At 42.9% G+C, this 19,436-nt stretch overlaps 1 long non-coding RNA gene across 1 annotated transcript; it reads right to left on the reverse strand.

Moving 5' to 3' along the window:
• Positions 1 to 2,074: 2,074 nt before the first annotated feature.
• On the reverse strand, positions 2,075 to 17,217 carry LOC141415066 (uncharacterized). The gene is made up of 4 exons (XR_012440090.1): positions 17,181 to 17,217; positions 16,523 to 16,573; positions 15,620 to 15,879; positions 2,075 to 3,216 (listed from the first exon to the last, which is right to left on the reverse strand). It is a non-coding gene; the product is annotated as an uncharacterized lncRNA (long non-coding RNA).
• Between the last annotated feature and the right edge of the window lie 2,219 nt (positions 17,218 to 19,436).

Here is a 19,436-nt window from a genome sequence, read left to right on the forward strand (position 1 = left end):
CTATCACAATATTCTCCCAGACTTGCTTCATCTTCTCCACTTTCATAAATGTAGAAAAGGTAATGAAATAAAGAGTTGTTTCTCACCTGCTCACAGACACCTTCATAATTATATGGAAAAGAAAAGAAACCAAAAGGAAAAAAATAGAGAAAAGCAAGAATAAGGAGACAAGGGAAGGAAAAGAAGAGAGATAAAGGAGAAGAAGAGATCATCAAAGAGTCATTAAGGACCCACTGGCCCAGTTGGCACAGTGGCAGTGAGGCCATACAAAACATTTGATGTCGAGACCTAAAATTTCACATAATAAGAATCCTCCAAATCTAAACTTACAAACGATGACTTATCTCCTAATGATAACTCCAGGTTAATCCCAGAGCCAGGTTCAACTCAACATAGGTGATCCTACTTGGGCACCTAGTATACTGATTGCTTACAATGGCAACCCTCACAGGACAAAAGACCCATATCATCATTGGGCACCAGACACACTGTCCAGTGCATGTCAGACCACAAGTATGTGTTAGAAGGAAAAATGCACTGGAAGGGACGCCCCCCTCAATGGGACCTTGAGGCAAATACTCTCTGAAGGGTGTAACCCCTTGGAGATTCCAGGAGAAAATACTCACAAACTTAGACACACCACACACACACACACACACGCACACACACACACACAATAAAATCACCACATACACATTCAAATGTAGTTATCTTAATGAGGAAGTTCAGATAGAGTATTTCAAACTTCCCCCAAAGAAGTAGATCAGAGCAAGAACTGTTGGGCTGGCAAATACATTTCAACTCACATGAGAATGGCAAACATTTGAGAGAGACTCACTGTGTGGTGTTGACAAGGATTCTGAGGTACAAACAGGAAGGAGTGTGCAGCAACCTGAACATCTACATCCTTCCAAAATCATTACATAAAAATAAGGTGTAGGTATTTGAAGATGGGGCCTTAGAGCCTTCATGAATGGAATTAGTGGCCTTATAAGAAGAGGTCCCAGAGAGCTGCCTAGTCTCTTCCACCCTGTAAGGACATATGGCTAGGGTCAGCTGTGAACCAGTGCCAGTGCCTTGATCTTGGAATTATAGCCTCCAGAACTTTGAGAAATACATTTCTGTTGTTTATAAGGCAAGCCTAGTTTACAGTATTTCTGTTTTGGCAGCCTGGATAGCCTAAGACAGACTGCCCAGGATGGGGCAGATAGAATGGTAGGTGCTGTGAATGTGAATTAAGAAACTCTAACTTTCAGGTCATAACAGTTGTGTACAATGCACTCACTGAATGCTCTGAGACAGTCAGTGTGAGCAGGGTGGGTGGTTGTTAACACTCAGGCTGTTCTCAAAGCTGGACCCCACCATTAGCCAGGTGTGCAACAGCAAGCTATGCTTAACTTAGCATGCCTTAGTTTCTGCTCAAGTGTTGCTGAGAGCGATGATAGCAAAAACAGCTCCTTCCAAAACTTCTGAGAATTGAGTGACTTTAGTTTGTAAAGCACTGACATAGAACCAACTATGTAAATATGCTTGTAAATTTTTACTACTGTTTTCAGTAGTTTTCTAAGATTTTTATCATGTCTTTTGATATGAGAAATAATACTGGGATTGAAATGACAAACTTTTGGAAAGGAGAGAGAATGGTGAACCAAGCATGGCTTTCTTCTTCAGGACAGGGGTCTCTTCCAACCACAACCCACCTCCGCTCCTAACACCATCTTCTTATAAAAGAAAAAACCAGAGAGGTTAAGAACCAGACAACCAAGAAGGAGACTAGTGGGTGACCCATCACTAACAGTGTGTAGAGGGCGCTGCCCAGGGCAGGTCTTACCACTCCTCCAGTCACAGCTCTAGTGCAGTGTCCCTCTGACCCATGGCCATGATTCTGCTGGGCTCTCCCATGGCAGGCAGCCTGGCCTCCCTGTACCTGTGAGACCAGACTTCTATGTTCACCAAATAACCTACTTTAAAATCATCACCTGAGACATTGGTGCAAAAATGACTTTCCTGGCATTTTAGAATGTGTATGAGTCAAAAACACAAAGCAGAAATCATTTATTGGTGTTGGATAAAATTTTCTTTAATTCCCCTTGTTACCTTATACTTTCAAAGTTCAATGTTTATGAAACAAAGACATTATTGTCATCAAAAAATCTTTAAAGGATTTCTATTCCAACAAAGAAAATTCAAAGCTTTCTGTGACCTAAAGATTTGGAGATATTTATTAATGACAAGAATGTCATCCTTAAGAATTTCTAAGCTTTTGTTATCACAATGTCACTGTCAAATATTAGAGAAACTCAAACTCATTCTACGCTTTTAAACTCTGGTGGGTTAAAGGATATTACTGATGTGTGTAGATCCAATTTAAAAACGGAAACGCCAAGTTCTGATGATTTGATTATATCATTCACAATGTTTTTTAATCAAGTCTACATTTAAACAAATTAAAAATCCATGTTGTCTTATTGTTCATCTGCTGGGCTATAACTTTGTAGACCAGAGTGCCAGAAGTTTCCTTGAAGATCAGTCTGTTCTTATTGGGGTTTGTTCAGGTTTTGGTCCAAGGAGGTCCATTTTGCTATATGGAGCACGACCCATGAGAAACATAGATCTTTCTTTTTTCAGGAAGGATTTCCTACTTCCCCACAAATACACTTCCCCTTCAGTAATCCTAAAGGTTGAGTGACCCCTGAGTGGGTAGAGGTAAAAACAGAAGAAACTGGGAGGCCAGTGCCTTGTGCCAATTGCAAACACCTGCTAATGAGGCTGACATGTTTGGACGAAGCAACCCAATTTGCATTTGTCACCAGAGTGAGACATTAGCAGTATGAATGAGGAGAGGGACAGATGTGCCCCAGCAGGACTGCCACCTCAGACACCCCCAGTGCTACCAACACCAGGGAGGCTGCCAGCCCAGGGAATGCTCAGCACCTCGGAGGAGCCTGTGGAACAGCCAGACACAAAGAAAAGAGACAGATGTCCTTCCTTAGGGCCCTGTGGTCCTGCTAATGGATGGAGGACAATCTAGCTGATGTCCCTATGTGCTAAATTCCCAGTCCTGTTTGTTGCCCCCTCATCTTTTCTGACCCCTTACCCCTCTATCCATACACTCGTGCTTCCTGTGATCTTGAGAGATGCAAAGATCTTTCCAGGTTCAGTTCTTCTCTGGGTCAGTGCGGACAGCTTTGTCGATTTCTCATCTTCTCTTCCTTTCTGAATCATTGGGGGAAAAAGAAGCCCAATTAAGTACAGTTTAGAGTAGCTAGTATTATTCCCTGGTGGGTGGAAATTAGTTTGGCATTATATCTGCTTTTTTTCTGTAGGTATATTTTCATTAAGACAAGAATTTTACACTAGACTGAATTAGAATTCCTAATCTATAACATTTCATATGCACACTTTTTCCATGAAGGGTCAAGGGTAAACTGCTATTGTATTGAGAAAGAAGTCACAGAAAACGCATAAATGAACGAGCATGGCCATGTGACAATAAAACTTTATTCACAGAAACAGGCAGCAGGCCACATTTCTCCTACTGGCCACAGTTTGTTGATCCCTGATTTAGAACAAGTAGATTCCCCAGAAACTAAATGCTCAGTTTTCAGAATTTTGTTCTGGTTTGGAAAAACAGATAACATGATACATTGTATGGCAGAAGACAAAGCTGAGAAAGCCAGGCACCCCAGGATCTGACCTCATCTTTTCCCTGAACCACCTCAGTCAAGCCACTAACCCTCTCTCAGCCTATGAAATAGGGGCATTTACCTCCCCTCAGCTGATGGCTTGCTTCCAGGCTCAAATGAGATGATGTTTCACAAGCTTGGTGCTGCACAGCAAACAGAAATGCAATTCGTCCCTTCAAAGTCACTGTGAGACTTGTCTCTGTCCCCCACCCCTGCATCCTGAAATTCTTCATTGCCCTCCTGCTTCTCTTCCACCCTTTCTGACTACTCCATCACTCTCCTCCAAGTTTTCTCCTGTCTTCTCTGGAGCAGATTCCATCCTCAGCCTCTCTCTCTCTTTCCTTAGATGATGAAACCATTGGCGAGGGAAAAAAAATCCCTTTACCTCCTTAGGTTCAGTGCTTGGGGTCTGCAAATTAAACTGACAAAAGCAGATTTGTCAGAGAAAAGACAGATGTCTTACTCATGCAGTAAATGGATATGCCACTAACAGCCCATGTGAGAAACTCACAGCCACTCTGATGACACATATCCCCAACCCTGCACCATTAATTTCTGTAACTAGCTTCACAATCCCCTGACTCTCCAGTGGCCTCACTTCCAACAGTTGTTAAATTCTGTAGTTTGGGCCTCAGAACCTTCTCTTGCATGTCTCCCCTCCCATCTTACTTTAGATACTCCATTGTATCTCAGCCAGACCCTGAGACCCTTCTGTACAGCCCTCAGTGGACCCTTTCAGCATCATGGCCCACTCCTCTGCTTAAAACCCACTCTGCTACCAAGCCGGGCCATTTGGTTTAAAAGTACTAGCTTTCTGGCTTCTCCATTTTCTCCCAGTTCTATGGCTTTAATGCCATCACCCAGGGCCCACTCTCCAAATCCCATCCAACACTGAAGTTTGTCCTTATGGGCCCTGAGGAGCTTTCTGTGAGGGCATGTCCATGTTTTTGAGTCTGATGGCTAATTGACATGTCTGTCTATGTGTTGGGCATTGTGTTACTCCCATTGCTCTAACAAAGTACCCAAGGCTGAGTGGTGTGTAAAGAAAAGAGGTTTCATTAGTTCACTGTTTTGAAGGCTGCAAGTTCAAACCTCATGGTGGTAGTTCTTGGGAGGGCTTCATGGTACCAGGGCAGGAGCACGGGGAAGAGGGAGGGATCACATGGTAAGGCAGCAAGCGAGAAAGAGTTTCTGTGGAGGTGGGGGGTGGGGTGCAGGATGCTCTTTTATAGCAACTGTCTCTCCAGAATTAACCAGGGTCCCACAAGGAGAATTACATCAATTCCTTCCAAGGGCAGTGTTGCCCATATCCCAATCACACCCATCAGGCTCCTCCTCTTAAAGGCCCAGCATCTTCTAATGGCGCCATACTTCTAAGTTTCTAACACACATTCATACCGTATCCAAACTATAGTAGGTACCAAGTCTGCTCTGTTTTTCTGTCATTTAGATTTTTTTCTCTCATCTGACTATAGTCATTGAAGACCAGAACTATCCCACTGCCATCTGTGTCCCCTGTCTGTCTGGTGACACTTTGCCAATTGCAGGTACTGGGGTGACACGTTACATGAGTGGTTCCTTGGCCAATGTTGGACATGGGGAATGTCTCGCTAGAGGGATGTGAAGGCATATCCCTTCTTTGTGGAGAGAAAGAAAGAATCTCAGTGGTGAGACAGCAGATCAGATTTCCATCCCCATCATGGAAAGTTGGGTGTTGGGTGAGTTCATTCTCTGCTCCGTGGCTCTCTTCACTCCCTGATAAAATAGGGGTGACAGTGTACCTACCCTTGGGCTATAGGTGGAACTTGAGAGCTTACTCCCAGCAGCCTACTGTTCTCTCCCAGATGGTTGTGACAAGAATCAGGAGACAGATGGAATTCTTAATGACTGGGGACACAAAAGCTAGAGAGGAGAGACAATAAAACATGGACACTGACAACTTTCAAATATTGACAGAAGCCCAGACCAGACCACCTATCTATCATGCCTGCTGACTTGAGAGGAGTAAATCAAAGGCTCAAGGCTATGCTTGGGTTTTTGTTTTTTGTTTTTTGTTTTTTAAGTATTTTGCATGGTTAGGGGTGGAATGCTATTCACTGAATGTTTGTGTCCCCAACATTCATATGTTAAAATCTTAAACCCCAGTGAGCTTCGTGAGATATTAGGTCATGAAGGTGGAGCTTCAGGATGGAATTGGAGCCCTGATTTTAAAAAAATCCAAAATCTCTCTCTCTCTCTCTCTCTCTCTCTCTCTCTCTGTCTCTCTGACACAGTGAGGAAACAGTCATCTGCAAACTGGGATGTGGGCCTTCCTCTAGGATGCAGGCACCATGATCTTGGACTTTTGGCTTCCAGAACTGTGAAAAATAAATGTGTGTTTTGTAAGATGCTCACTCACAGCAGCTGAGCTGACTTAGGTAGAAGTTGGCTCTCTGAACCTGAATTTGTGAAAGCTGTAGGGTCTTCCCACCTCCTCTTAACCTCTCATGGACACAGCAGAAGGGGCTCCACAGAAGAGAGGGTTCCCGATCCTGTCAGTCCTCTCTGGCTCCCAGGCTGGAGTCCCAGAGGTCCTGGACCCTGCCTGCTGCCATTTGGCAGCTTGGAGAGGGGAGAGCTGGCTGTGATTAGAATATCAGCAAACCAGATATACCTGCAAGAGAAGGCCCAGCCACCTGCCTCAGACCAGCCAGCCAGGGGAAGCAGGCAGCCATAATGCATAGTGTAACGGACAGAGTTGGGATATCTAGGAAATCCCAGAAAACTCATGTTTTACTCACATTTCCAGTAATAAGTAGAGAAAACCCTCTGCCGGCAATTCCAGTCCTAGAGCTGGTAACCCTAGGCAGACACCATCAGGGGAAAAGAGCTCCATCAGAGAAGCCCAAAGACAACTTCCCTTCTAGGTAAGTTGTGCTGGGCAAAAATATTTGACAGGGGAAGAAGAAAAGTTCTGTTCAGGGGAGTTTTCTGAGGAGAAAAGAGCACTCCACACAGTAGTCTATGGCTTGAAGGCCTGACTACCGCGTGGCTATCAGCACCTTCTTAAAATCGGTTAACCTCTTTTAAAAGGGAGCAGGCAGTGAGGAGAAACCTGTGAGATTCCATGAACCCTCTGACATGGTTTCTTCTGCTGGAACACATTTTGCCAAAGTCCAGATGGTAACAAATGAAAAGACCTACATTTTTAGAAGCAAAGAAAAAAAGTTTGCTAAGGGCATTAAATGAAAAACATAACATAACCAGGCTTCATCAAATGACCCACTCTAACCACCTAAAAACCAGAGAATTCAAGCAAAGGCTGGGGGAGGAGTGGGGGTGGAGATGGAGACTGGTAAGCAGAAATAGAACAATTGTTAGAGAACTCACAGACCACCCGCTCTGGTGGAAGCTCTTTGGAGTAAGGATGAAATAAAATCCTTGGCCCAAAGGCAATTTAATGTGAGCAGGGAATCATAATTCACCAGCCTAAGAGGGAGCATAATAAATAAGACCGTCCCCCTCACTGAGGGCTCCCTTCTGAGGTTTCATGTACCCTCAGTCAACCACAGCCTGAAATATTAAATAGAAAATTCTAGAAATAATTAACTTGTTTTAAATAACTTTTATTATAGCATATTTTTATAATTGTCCTGTATTGTGTTTGTTGCTGTTAATCTCATGCTGTGCCTAATTTACAATGGGACATTATCGTTGGTGCATGTGCACAGGCAGTACCATGATATAGCTAAAGCCATGGACAGGCTTCAGAGCTCTCCATGGTTTCAGGCATCCACTGGGATTTTGGATAAAGGGGGGACCTACTGTAAAACTCCTCAGATACTCTGCAAATAGAGGAAGCTAAACTATCTTTGAGTGTCTATAGAGGAATGTTTCTGGAGATCTGTAAGAAAAAAACTGAGAAATATCAACCCCAACTCCCTTAAGACTGAGGACTACACAACATCCCTCAGCTTCTCCCCCCGGTTTGTGAAACAGACTGCTCAAAGACTCAGGCCCCTGGGAAGTTAGGAGGATTCCAGAAAGGGGGACCCCGCTTTAAAAGCTTGTGTATAAAAAGACAGGTGAAGGAAAAAGGTAAAACAAGAGACTATTCACTTACCAGGGAAATTTTCACCTTAAGAAAAGAATGCATACAGAATCACTCTAAAAACCCTTCAGTGTATTTAAAATATGATCACATTTCAGAAATTTAAGAACATATTCTTTAAGTAGAACCTTCTACACATGTGTAGATTTCAGATACTACTTCTCCATAGATGCTGTTTTTTGGAGGTGTGTACTGGGAATTGAACCTTGTGCTTGCTAGACAGGTGCTCTACCACGTGAGCCATACCCCAGCCCAGAGATGCTATTTGTAACAAACCTTCCTAGGACAGTCATCCTCCCCTGGTGCTGGCTTGACACGATTGTGTGTGAATGAGTGAGCAACTAAAAAAACTTGGCTTTCACAAGCTCAGATTTAGAAATTAAGTATTCATATCTGACCCCAATTCAGTTATTGCTACTGTCGTGGAGGATCTATTCCCACACCTGGTGGGAAAGAGAGCTCCAAAATAAAGTGTCTGTAAAATAAAGTATGCACTTCCCCCTGTGGTTGCTCCCTGTGCTTTCATCAGGGAAAGATGCTGATGGATTTAAAAGGTTTTCTTGCTACTTTGAAAACATTTGATAGGAAAGCCTAATCATTGTAAGCTGCATTGTCTACCAAGAAGCTTTTTTTTTTACTGTCATGGGAAGTCCACCAGGGAAACTCCCACCAGCAATCTGGTGGAAGCCACCCCAAAAGCTATACCATGGCAGTGTCCACAGTGAAGAGAAACAGCAAGGAGGGCGATCCCAAAGCTCACTTCCTGTCAGCGGTCTAGATCATCGTCTCTGCTTATCGACTGGACCTGCATGTGATGACCACATGTCTGCCTGGAAAAACACAAACTTCATATTCAGTGTTTCCCGAATACATTAACCTATTCCACAAAATTCTAGTTGGAATTAAGCAGAACCCACTTTACCAGAACACTGAAGCTCCCAGGGAAATGAGAGATCAATCTCACTCAGTAGCTTTCTGGATGCCAAGAATTCTGCACAGTAATCATTCATTTGTGGAGCTCACAGTAAGAGATGTACCTGAAAAGAAGGAACCCAACTACTTTGAAAGCTCAAACACTGCCCGGAAATATATGGTTACTCAAATCTGGTATTTAAGTCTGACCGCACAGGAGGAAAGTGTGGCCAAGGACTAAGGTTCTGAGTAGAAGGATGGATTCCTGGCATTATTCATTCCCAGCAGGCTCTTCGTCAGTGTCTACCGTCAGGCACATGCAAATACATCCCATTCTGGATGCTACCTTTGTGTACCTATGAATATTCATGCAGACTCTGTGTGTGGGTGTTATGTACCTGTGTAGGTACTGCTTGTATGAATTCTGTTGTTTTAACGTTTTCCATTTAAGATGGCATGATGTTTGGTACTCTGAGTCTTTTTGTGGTGTGGAAACTGTGGCTCCAGATGAAGTCACAGATAGCAAGGAGGCATGCCAGAAAAACACAAGCCCTGACCCCTAGATAATCCAATACTCAACAATGCACAAGGGATGGAAATGTAGCATCTCTCCTTACTAGGCATATGACATTAGTACTCACAAGTAAAATTTAATACTTTGCTTCAAGCTTGCAATGGATTTTGAGGCAATGTTTCTCTCTGGCAATTGTGTTTTTCTGTGTGCTTCTCTGATAGCCAATGAACTGCCAGGAAAATGCAGTTGACCTGAGAAACATACAGCAACAATGAAAAATTAATTATGCCACTTTCTGGTGATATGGACCATTCGTAAGGCATTGGTATCAGACCTGACTAATACCCTTTGGGTTTTAATGTTATTTATTCTTGCTAACTTTCTAATTTCTAGGGGGAGAACCATGTTAAACAGATACCAGGCAACCAGTGGAACTCATGGGTGATGTGGTGTTGTGTTAAATATAAGCTGAAGACTTATATTTATATTTATATCGCTATAAGTCACTACATCAAGTCAAAAAGAGATAGTTTAAGGCTTTATGGGCAAAGCAGTTGGAAAAATAATTGAAAAGATCTAATATTTACATTTTCTGCTATTAGCAATTAATCTTTAGGATCCAATAACATTTAAGTCATACCCTTTTGCTAACTGAACACTGTGATTTATGATAATACATTTTAAACACATATAAAATTTTTCCATGGAATGTCTTTTTGTTTATTTGCACGATGGTTGGTTGGTTTGTTTTTATTTGTGTGTGTGTGTGTTTGTTTAGAAAGAAAAAGAGAATCAAAATATAATTTCCAAATGACACCTATGAAAGTAACCTTCTGTGTGATATTAATTATATTTTGTATATTTATGTTTGGTCATTTTTTAATAGATTGCAGAAGCAAAAATTTTGGCAAACTCATACCCTCATTAAAACTGAGTTAGAACAGGGTCATACACATCACCAAAAGAAATTCTCACTTAGGAGTCAGAGCAGATGGTGCAGGACACCAAGCCCTGGCCACCCAGGACCCAAGGTGGACATATCAGGCAGCAGAAAGTCTGGGAATGCAGAAAAACGGAAATTCTTTACAGCCTTTTAAATTTTTTTATTATTATTTTTTAATTTTATGCAGTAAAGACACCAACTACTACATGTAAGGCCCAGAACTGTAAATGGGTTTAGTGTTTTCATAGAGGTTCTCAGATCAAATGGAAAATTATCAATCTCTATATTCAAGCAAAACTGGACTATTTTAAAGGAAGCTTTTATGAGCCAATTTGTGTTTGCCGACCTGCATGCACAGGCGTCAGTCCTTCCAGGGAGCAAAGAGCAGCAGCAGGGCTGAGCGTCCCCTATGCCCTGGCTCTGGACCTGATGCCTAACCCTCAGTATGGCTAACTGTGTGCATTGCTGGCAACGGTCCTCTTGCCTTTTCTCTGGCAAACCAACTCCGGTACTTGGTAAATCTGAGAAATGCCAATTTACAGACCAAGAGGAATCGGAGGCAGAGGACGTCTATCATAGTCACAGAAATGTGGTCTGGCCAGCTCACTGTTGCATGCTAGAGAGAACAGGTGCGTCCATCACCAAAAGACAGTTAAGTTCCCACCACCTCAGCTTAATGCTCGGAATGAGCCTACGAACTGAGCTCTGGCCCCGGTCAGCTACCTGTGGCTGACTTCGTGTTAGCCAGACTTCCACCTAAGCGGTGCTGTCTTCATCATTGGTACTGACTCCAAAGGATGAACGATTTTGGAACCTACCTCCGTGTGCTTCGTGTCCAAGTCCACGACACATTTAGCTTGAAACATCACCCCAAGCTGGATGCTCCCATTTCTCCAATAGCGCAGGAACTCCCACCAACCTTGCTGTTTATTCACAGATCGATCTCATGGGAGTACAAATCCTAGCTACCATAGCACAGTCCCCTACTTGTGGTCAATCTTCCAAGATCAAGTCTGGACACTGTCCCCAATGCTTTAGAGATTTTCCATAACTGAATACAAAATATCAAACATCCAAATCCAGGAGTAGAAAAACATCCATTTCTCCTAGAAAAAAACTTTAAATGAAGTCCCTATGCCACTTCAGAAACTAGATCATTGGCAGTAATTCACGTGGTACATTTCATCACTCAAATACCTCACTAGAAAACAGGGGCAGAGAACTGTTCTTCCTCCCCATTGAAACTTGAAGAATTGTTCATTTTTAAGCACACTCCCTAGCCCAGTAATTCCCCACCTGCCAAAATCCAAGTACTTCCTGCATTTCTCATCTAAAACTTCTAAGTTCCCTTCCTCCATCGCTACCACTTGGTTAAGTACCATATTTTGCCCTTGTATCACTCCTTTTGCCTGAATATTTTAAACATTATCCCATTAACCCTCACAAATGCCCCTTTTAACAAAATCCAACATTAGCAAGGAATGATGAAGAATTACTATGAATAATCAACATTAAATACCTTCTTGTCAAAATAAGTGGAAAGGACATTTCCAGTGCAGGACTCCTGATTTTTATTGTTTATTCATGTACTCACTAATTTGCAAAATTCTATAATCCACAATGGGCTCCCCTGTCATTAGTGCTAATTAGTGGGCTTCCACTGTACTAATAAATCAACGTTCCTCAGACAGAGCGCTTGGAGATACGGGTTATAATACATTCCTGCATATGAATTTTCAGCATTAGATGATGGGTCACCACTGCTATTCTGATTTCACTGATAGGATTTTGATGTAGATCCTATTTTGCAGCTGTTTTTAATTATTGTATATTTATTCTAAGTCAGACACACCCACTGCAAGGATGGCAGGGAGTAAGAGCAGAAAGGGGGTGCTGGCGTCACACGGTTCAGGGCATTGAGTTAGGAGCCAAATGGCAAAGGAACCTGTCCAAAGTCACGGTCTGTGTGACAGCCGAATTGGAACTCAAGTATTGTGTCACCCATTCCCATGGCCTCTTTCCTTCTTACCCTGTTAGCCATCTACTATATGCCTTAGATATGGTGTGAGTGTGTACCCCAAGGGTTGTTGTGTTGAGAGGGGATGGGACTTTTAAGAGGTATAACTTAGTGGGAGATTGTTAGGGCCTCAGGGACATACACTTGGAAGGAATTAACTTAGGTCTCATGGAACCCCAGTTGTTCTCTGGCTTCCTGCCCCACTATGTGATCACTCCCTATGCACATAGTCTTATCACTGTGATGTCATCCACCACAATGTGATGCACTTAGGGGGTCCTCACTAGAGTTGGCACCATGCTGTTTGGACTTTCAATACCCAGAAGTGTGACTTAAATGAAGTTCTTTTCTTTATAAAGCACCCAGCCTCAAGTATTTTGTTACAGTAACAGGAAACTATTACACCACCCCAGTCAAAAATGTGAATACACAACTCTAGTAAAGACTTATTTTCATATGCTCTGCAATATCTATGATCCCACAGTTAACTGTTCCCATCCTACTAACCTTGCACTCACTTCCTGTTTTGTTGCTTCCCTGTGAATTCTGACCTTCTTATTCACAGAATATTGAGTGTTTTTTTTTCTCTTAAGAACATTTGGTGAATTAAATTAGACTTCATGGTTGCTATGTATCTTAGCTTTCCTATGGCATTCATCTGACCTGACATCCATTCATCAAACGACATACCTTTCTTTTAACCTCATATCATTATTTAATTACAATAGGCAAAAAACAATTTTCTTGGCCAGTCTGTGAGATGGAAGGCTACACTGTCACTGATCCACATCTGCACAGCTGTTTCTTAGCTTTCTGCAAAGCCTAGCTCTCCAGTTGGCCACCCATGGCCAATCATTGCAAATGCTTTTTGACCATATAGTTATTCTACGACAAATAACATTCAACTGCAGCCATGGAAAGCTAGATATTTCTCTGCACAAGGGGATTGATATGACTAGTTCCTGATCACAACAGTCGTAAATCAATCAATGTCTCGGAGACCATCAAGAACCAAGTCGGTCTTCTTCCTCTCCAAGGAAACTGTCTAAAAAGAAGAGGAAGGGTCCCTTTAAAATGGGAGCGGCTTTACGGCTGGCCTCCCGGGATGCTTTTAAGCCCTGTGACTCTGATTCGCTCAGCAGTCCCTTTGAATTGTAATTTTTCCCCGATTTTTGTGATTTTGTAACTGAGTGAATATTCATATGCAGGGATGAATATTCAATATATTTATGCACAGTGCATTTAAAACTTGAGTATAATTTAGTTTTCCTATACTACACAAAGGGCACTCAGACTCTTACTAATGAATACGTTGGCATACTTCACTACTCTGCAATCCAAGATGGAAGAACTGTCTGGTTTCAGTTAAGCTGGAGGAATTTAAAAAGACTACGATTGCATTTGGCCAAGTATCCTGAAGTTTAGCTACTTATTCAAATCTTGTGAAAATCTCTGAATTGTCTGGAATGAGGGGTACCTTGGTACGCCTTCTCATCTGTTGTTTCTCTTATCAAGTAATACGATAAACTTTGAAGTGGCTCAGTTAAATGAGGAAGTATGGGGGAACACACCCTCAAGGTGTTCTCAGATGGGAGGAAACAATTCAGTTACATTTGGCTTCAAATGAAGCACATTGGATGGATATGCCAAGTGCAGTGTTTTTCCATGTCTTGTTTTTCATATGCTTTGGTATAAGAATATCCATTGGGAAATTGTGTTTCTCCAACCATTTTATATTGAAGAAGTAGGGACTGTTTTTGCAAAAGGAAATCCTTGCTTTGAGAGAGGATCTGATACTTTTCTTGACTGCACTGGAGTTTGAACTCAGGGCCAGGGCTTGGAAGGCAGGAGCATTACTGCTTGAGCTATGCCCTAGCCACAGGACCTGATGGTTCTTAAGGCCTTTTCTGAAAGATCTAAAATGCAGTTTCTACTCACAACCACTATCATGCATCTATGAGCATGGGGTCCACTTGCAGAACTAGATCCTGAACTATGGGAACTGGGTCATTGTGTCTACTCATCACGACTTTAGCACACTCATTTTCTTAATGCTGAATATTTTAAGAAACTAGAACTGGCTATAAAGGAGCATGTCAAGGAGGAATTCCTTTTTAGTGTGCTTGTAGCATATTTTTAAGAAATTATTTTCTTAAATGGGTTTTACTTCATAGCCATAATTTACAGAAATAATGAAAGGCTGATTTTGGTAATGGGAGATCTAGCAAATAAAATACCACAAACATTTAGGTATCACTGGTCTTCAAGTGTCAATCCTATCACTAGATATCAATTATAAGTTGCGCCATCATAAACAAAAAGATATATAAAAAGCCATTGTCTAAAATGAACACATAAGTAAAGTCAACTGTCATTAATTTTCCCAGGTGGCAGGTGTAAATTCCAAAAAAGAGTATTGACCTCACCTGCTTCTTGAACAACAGAAAACACAGACAGACAAACACAGACAGACAAACAGTCGCAGAGATTCAGGACGTAATTACAATTAGTAACTATTATATTGCTTCTAGACAAGTTCCTGGGGAAGATCTCAGGATCTTCTCAGTGTTTACCTACAACACTTTTTTTTCATGGTTTTAAGTCATGAAAGAGTTGTTGATGGATTTTGCCTGATGAAAAGAAAAACTGTACATTGCATTGCAAAAGAAGACATGAGTCTGGTCCCAAATTTCTTGCAGAAGGGAACAAGGAGAAAGCCTTGCAAGTGGAAGCCTGTGCGTGTAAGTGTGTGGAGACAGGATTTCTGAAAGGTGAATAATTTTAATTTTCTAAGAGGGTTTATCGTTTGCAACTGTTCTGTGTAACATATGACTTGCTAGGTGCAAATTCACCATGATTGCTTACCATGCAGAAATACTGCAAACAAATCCTTTCTGAGCCATTCCTATCATTGTGCTGTAATCACAACAATTTGTCCAGTAGTGTGTGGTCACATGGACGGTTCGGTGTTTCAGCAAGCTGAACTAGGGCAGTGATCAGCGAGGGTCAGTGTTGCCCCGTAGGACATGTGGCAATAGCAGAAGACATTTTTTGCTTGTAATGACTGGAGGGGAGGGACCAGGGATGTCACCAAACACACTGGGCAACCCCGCACAGAGAGCTATGGGGGCCCCAAATGTCAATAATTCCAAATTTGAGAAACCTTGAACTGGAGTGAACCCGGATGGCTAGGAATGTATTCCTCAGGTGTCAGTAGTCTAAAAGTCTATGACCTGGGCACTGAAAAATAACATTGTATTTTTCCACCCAGATCTCCTTGCAGAAGAGGTGTGCAGCTAGGTGGAAATATGCCTGGAGCAGAAGTCCCTTTGTGTCCTCCTATTTGTCATCATCATTACTTTCTTACTTTGGTTAGCAGATGTTTCTTTAGTGCTCTGACATCCTTTTTAATTTGCACATTTATTAATTTGGCTGGCTGAGAACAGAGGTGTTTTACCTGCTGAATCGTGCCTGTACCTTCCAGCTGGTGGCATACACATGGAGCTGTCCTGCCCACCATCCATATCCGTCACCCGGAAGCAGTTCTCATCTCCAGCATCTTTCAATGGCTCATTTGGTGAGCAGGGCTGTCTGGGCTTTTCTGCTACCTCACACTCCAAGCCAAAGGAGCCAGTGGCTCCCAGGTCCATTTACTCATCCGCTCCAGGGGGAATTGTTTGGATTCTAACATGCACCCTCACGACATCCCATTTATAGCTGTGACAAAGAAGTAAGCAATTAATCAGACATCCCTCCTAACAATACTGACCTGCCAGCATTCAAATGCCTTCATTAAATCTCGGCACAGTACATGCCAGGGGTAGCGGGCTCGCCGAGTCTCCAGGCAGGAGGCTGCTCTCCCAGCCAGCCCGAAGCGAAGCGTATTACCGTGACCCTGGTACAGAACCTTAATGAGCAGGAAAGGGAGTCTCCAGGGACGTTTGCACATGCTGCTGCTTACCTCAAAAGTGGACATGTCCCCACCATGCTCATCCAAGGGCATTAGCATAAAACCATTCTCCCTATGCAGAGATTCCTCCTCGTTCTGCTTCCTCCCTCCCACCTTCTTCCTTCCTTCCTTCACCCTTCTTTCTTCTATCCTCTTTTCTCCTTTCCTTCCTCCCTTTCTCCCTTCCCTCCTCCCTTCCTTCCTTCATCCTTTCCTCCCCCTTCTTCCTTCCTCCCTCCCCACCAAGTTACAAACACAAGCAGCAGCCACGCTGCACCCAGCAGTGTTAGCCTGAAATCACCTCTGCTGCTTCAAAAATAAAATGTCAGTGCAACTTTGAGTTTTAAACTTTTTAAATATCAGTAAGCACAGGAAAAGCTGGGCTTTTCTCCCCTTCCAGTGTTAACTCACCCCTGTGACATGTTTCAGCCTCTTGGTATTCATGCCTGCTCCCCACTTGTCCTATATACAAGAAAATAAAGATTTTAAAGTCCATAAGGATGCATGGCATTTGCAGACAGATGGCTTGGGAGACTTGGGCCAGGCTGTCATCCACCCATTTGTGTTCCATACCCTCAGTGTTTCCAGATTGATGTGTGGTTTCACTGTAACATGTCAGCATTCTTTGAAATCTACCCCAAATGCATGATCCTGTCCTTTCATATGTGTTCTTTGCTTACATTTTAACTGTTCATGTGGTCGTGGAGGCGTCTTCCCAACACAGGCCAGCCAGCTTCAGAGGCCTTCAGCACTTGGGCCCTGTGGTCACTCTCTTCCTCCTCCAGCCCAAGTATTATTTTCTCTTTTGTGTCTATCAACAACTCTGTCGTACATCCTTTAGGCAAAGTCTTTTTACAGTTTTAGTCTTGTTTTTACATGCTCTACATTGCAGCTCCCTAACAGCGCCAGTGCTGGACTTCCTGTCACCCAAGATTGCCCAGGATTTCCAAAACCCCACGTGCCCTTCCCGGGAGCCAGAATCCTTCTTGTTTTGATCCACGTTGCTCCCCCGAGCTGCCCTCAAAACGTGTGCTCTGTGGGTCCACTAAAAAGTGCTTCTGTCACTTACCGTTCTTTCCACATGTGGTTCCTGGATTTGGACACAGTACGTCCACCTGCCCCGCCCCCCACCCAGGTCCAGGTCCACTCATGCTCCGTGCAACCCTTCCCCTGCCGGTCTGTGCATCTGTCCTCCCCCACTTCTCAGCCCCCCATTTTCATATCCTGCCCCTTTCAAGTTTGTGTTCTTTTTCTTTTGAAGGACACCACTACTTCCCATAAAGTTTTTCAAGTTGGAAATACGATACTTAAAACTTGCTTTCGTTTTCATCCTCCCCCCACATTTCCCTTCTGGTTTATTAAAATAACCTCTCTCTCTCCCTCCCCGCCCCCCACAATTCAACAAACTCAGGTTCAGAGAGGATGACGCTGTCATTTCATGGGAAGACGATGGGAAATGTCGACAGGGAAGAAATGGAGCCACATACCAGTGGCCAAGATCATTTAATTATTTTTAAAGAATTAGAATGCCTTAGAGGCTACTCGACATGGAGAAAGCACTTCCTCACCCAAAGTCTGATTTTTCTCTGACTCCTTTACTCCCTCCTAATTCTCTTTAGCCTCCTCTGCTCTTAAAATGCTAATTAGAATGCCAGAGAGACATAGCCACCAGGACATGTATGTACAGAGAGAGGCCAAGATTTTAAAGGATCTGCTCAAGTCATTGCAGAGGCTTACTAAATTCAGCATCTGAAGAGTGGGCTGACAGGTTGGAAACCTTTGGGCAGAGATGCAGACAGAGTTCAAAGGCTTTCTGCCCACAGAATTCTTGTTTGAGAGAGTTCAGCCCTTCAAGTGATTGGGTAATGCCCACCTACATTATGGAGGACAACTAGCTTCACCCAAAGTCCACTGGCTTAAATGTCAACCTTATCCAAGAAAAATACCCTCCCAGAGCTGTCCAGAATAATGTTTGACCAAATTCCTGGGCACCTCGCCTAGCTATACTGACACATTAACCATTAGAGTAGGTGTTCTCAAACTGAGTCCTATGAAGCACTGGTCCTTTGCATTCTCTCAAGTATTTGCTTTCATTACTGAAGGGAAGAGAAATATTGCTAAGACAGTGGTCCCCCTTCAACTGCAGTCCCAGCTTCAGTTACCCACAGTAAACCATGGCCTGAGACTATCTAATGGGAAATTGTGGAAATCAGCAATTCATAAGTTTTAAATTGCACAGCCTTCTCAGTAGCATAGCACAACCTTGTACAGCCTTCCTCCCGGAGCTGGGATGTGCATCATGCCTTTGTACCTCTCATTCACACTGAATTCACTACCTACCCAATGTATTTTCCAAGTTTGGATGGAAACTTAATAGCAGTCTTGGTTACCAAATGCCTATCATGGTATCACAAAGTTTGGGTTATTTTGCTTAATAATGGCTCCATGGTGCAGGACTGTGGTGCAAAGCAAGGGTCAGGACATGTGACATGAATGTTAACTCTGGCACTGTGTGGCAATGCTGTGGGACCCATAGGAAAAGCCATGGCATGTATGCAGCTTAGTATTCTCTGTGCTCCAGGCACCTGCTCAGAGGACATCAGACATATCCCCAGTGGATTGGGGTGCACAGTTGTATTTATCCCCTGAACAGTGGATATTCAGCTTTCATTATCTCACCTAATTCTTTTAATAACCTAATAAAATGTCTTGTTCTAAAAATTATTCACATAACACACCTCTTGCAAGCATTTAAAAATACCATTTTTTTCAGTTTCTCACTTTATGAAAAACAAATGACTCCGGCCCCAGAAAATTCCTTGTATTCTTTAGACAAAGGCACTTTTTGGATCAGGTAAGTGAGCCTGGCTGTGCACCTCACCTCCACTCACATCTAATTTGTTTGACACACGGCATTTTAACATATCATCCAGACATGTGGTAGGAAGCCATCGTTTAGTTTCTCCATCCTGCAGATGTACATTTACTTTAGACTTGGTGGAATATGATTTGACAGTTACTAGGTTTATATGGGAACATCAACTCTTGCATTCTGTGAGCTTTTACCTCCATAAGCATCCAAAGTTAGAAGTGACTGAAGTTGTTCCAAGATAAAAACTTTTCCAAAGTGATACTTTGCTGAAAAAAAAAATTGATTGAAAGAACAACCACTAAGAAAACAAACACCACACAATGAAGAGTTGAGTAGTTGGGTCAGAGACTGTCTGTCTGTCTGTCTGTCTGACTTCCAAAACCTAAAATAGTTACTGCCTGGTCCCTGACAGGGAAGTCTTCCAGCCCCCTGACCAGTGCACAGCCAGCCCTG

The sequence above is a fragment of the Castor canadensis genome, chromosome 12, assembly GCF_047511655.1.
Source record: "Castor canadensis chromosome 12, mCasCan1.hap1v2, whole genome shotgun sequence".
In the NCBI taxonomy this organism is placed as follows: Eukaryota; Metazoa; Chordata; class Mammalia; order Rodentia; family Castoridae; genus Castor; species Castor canadensis.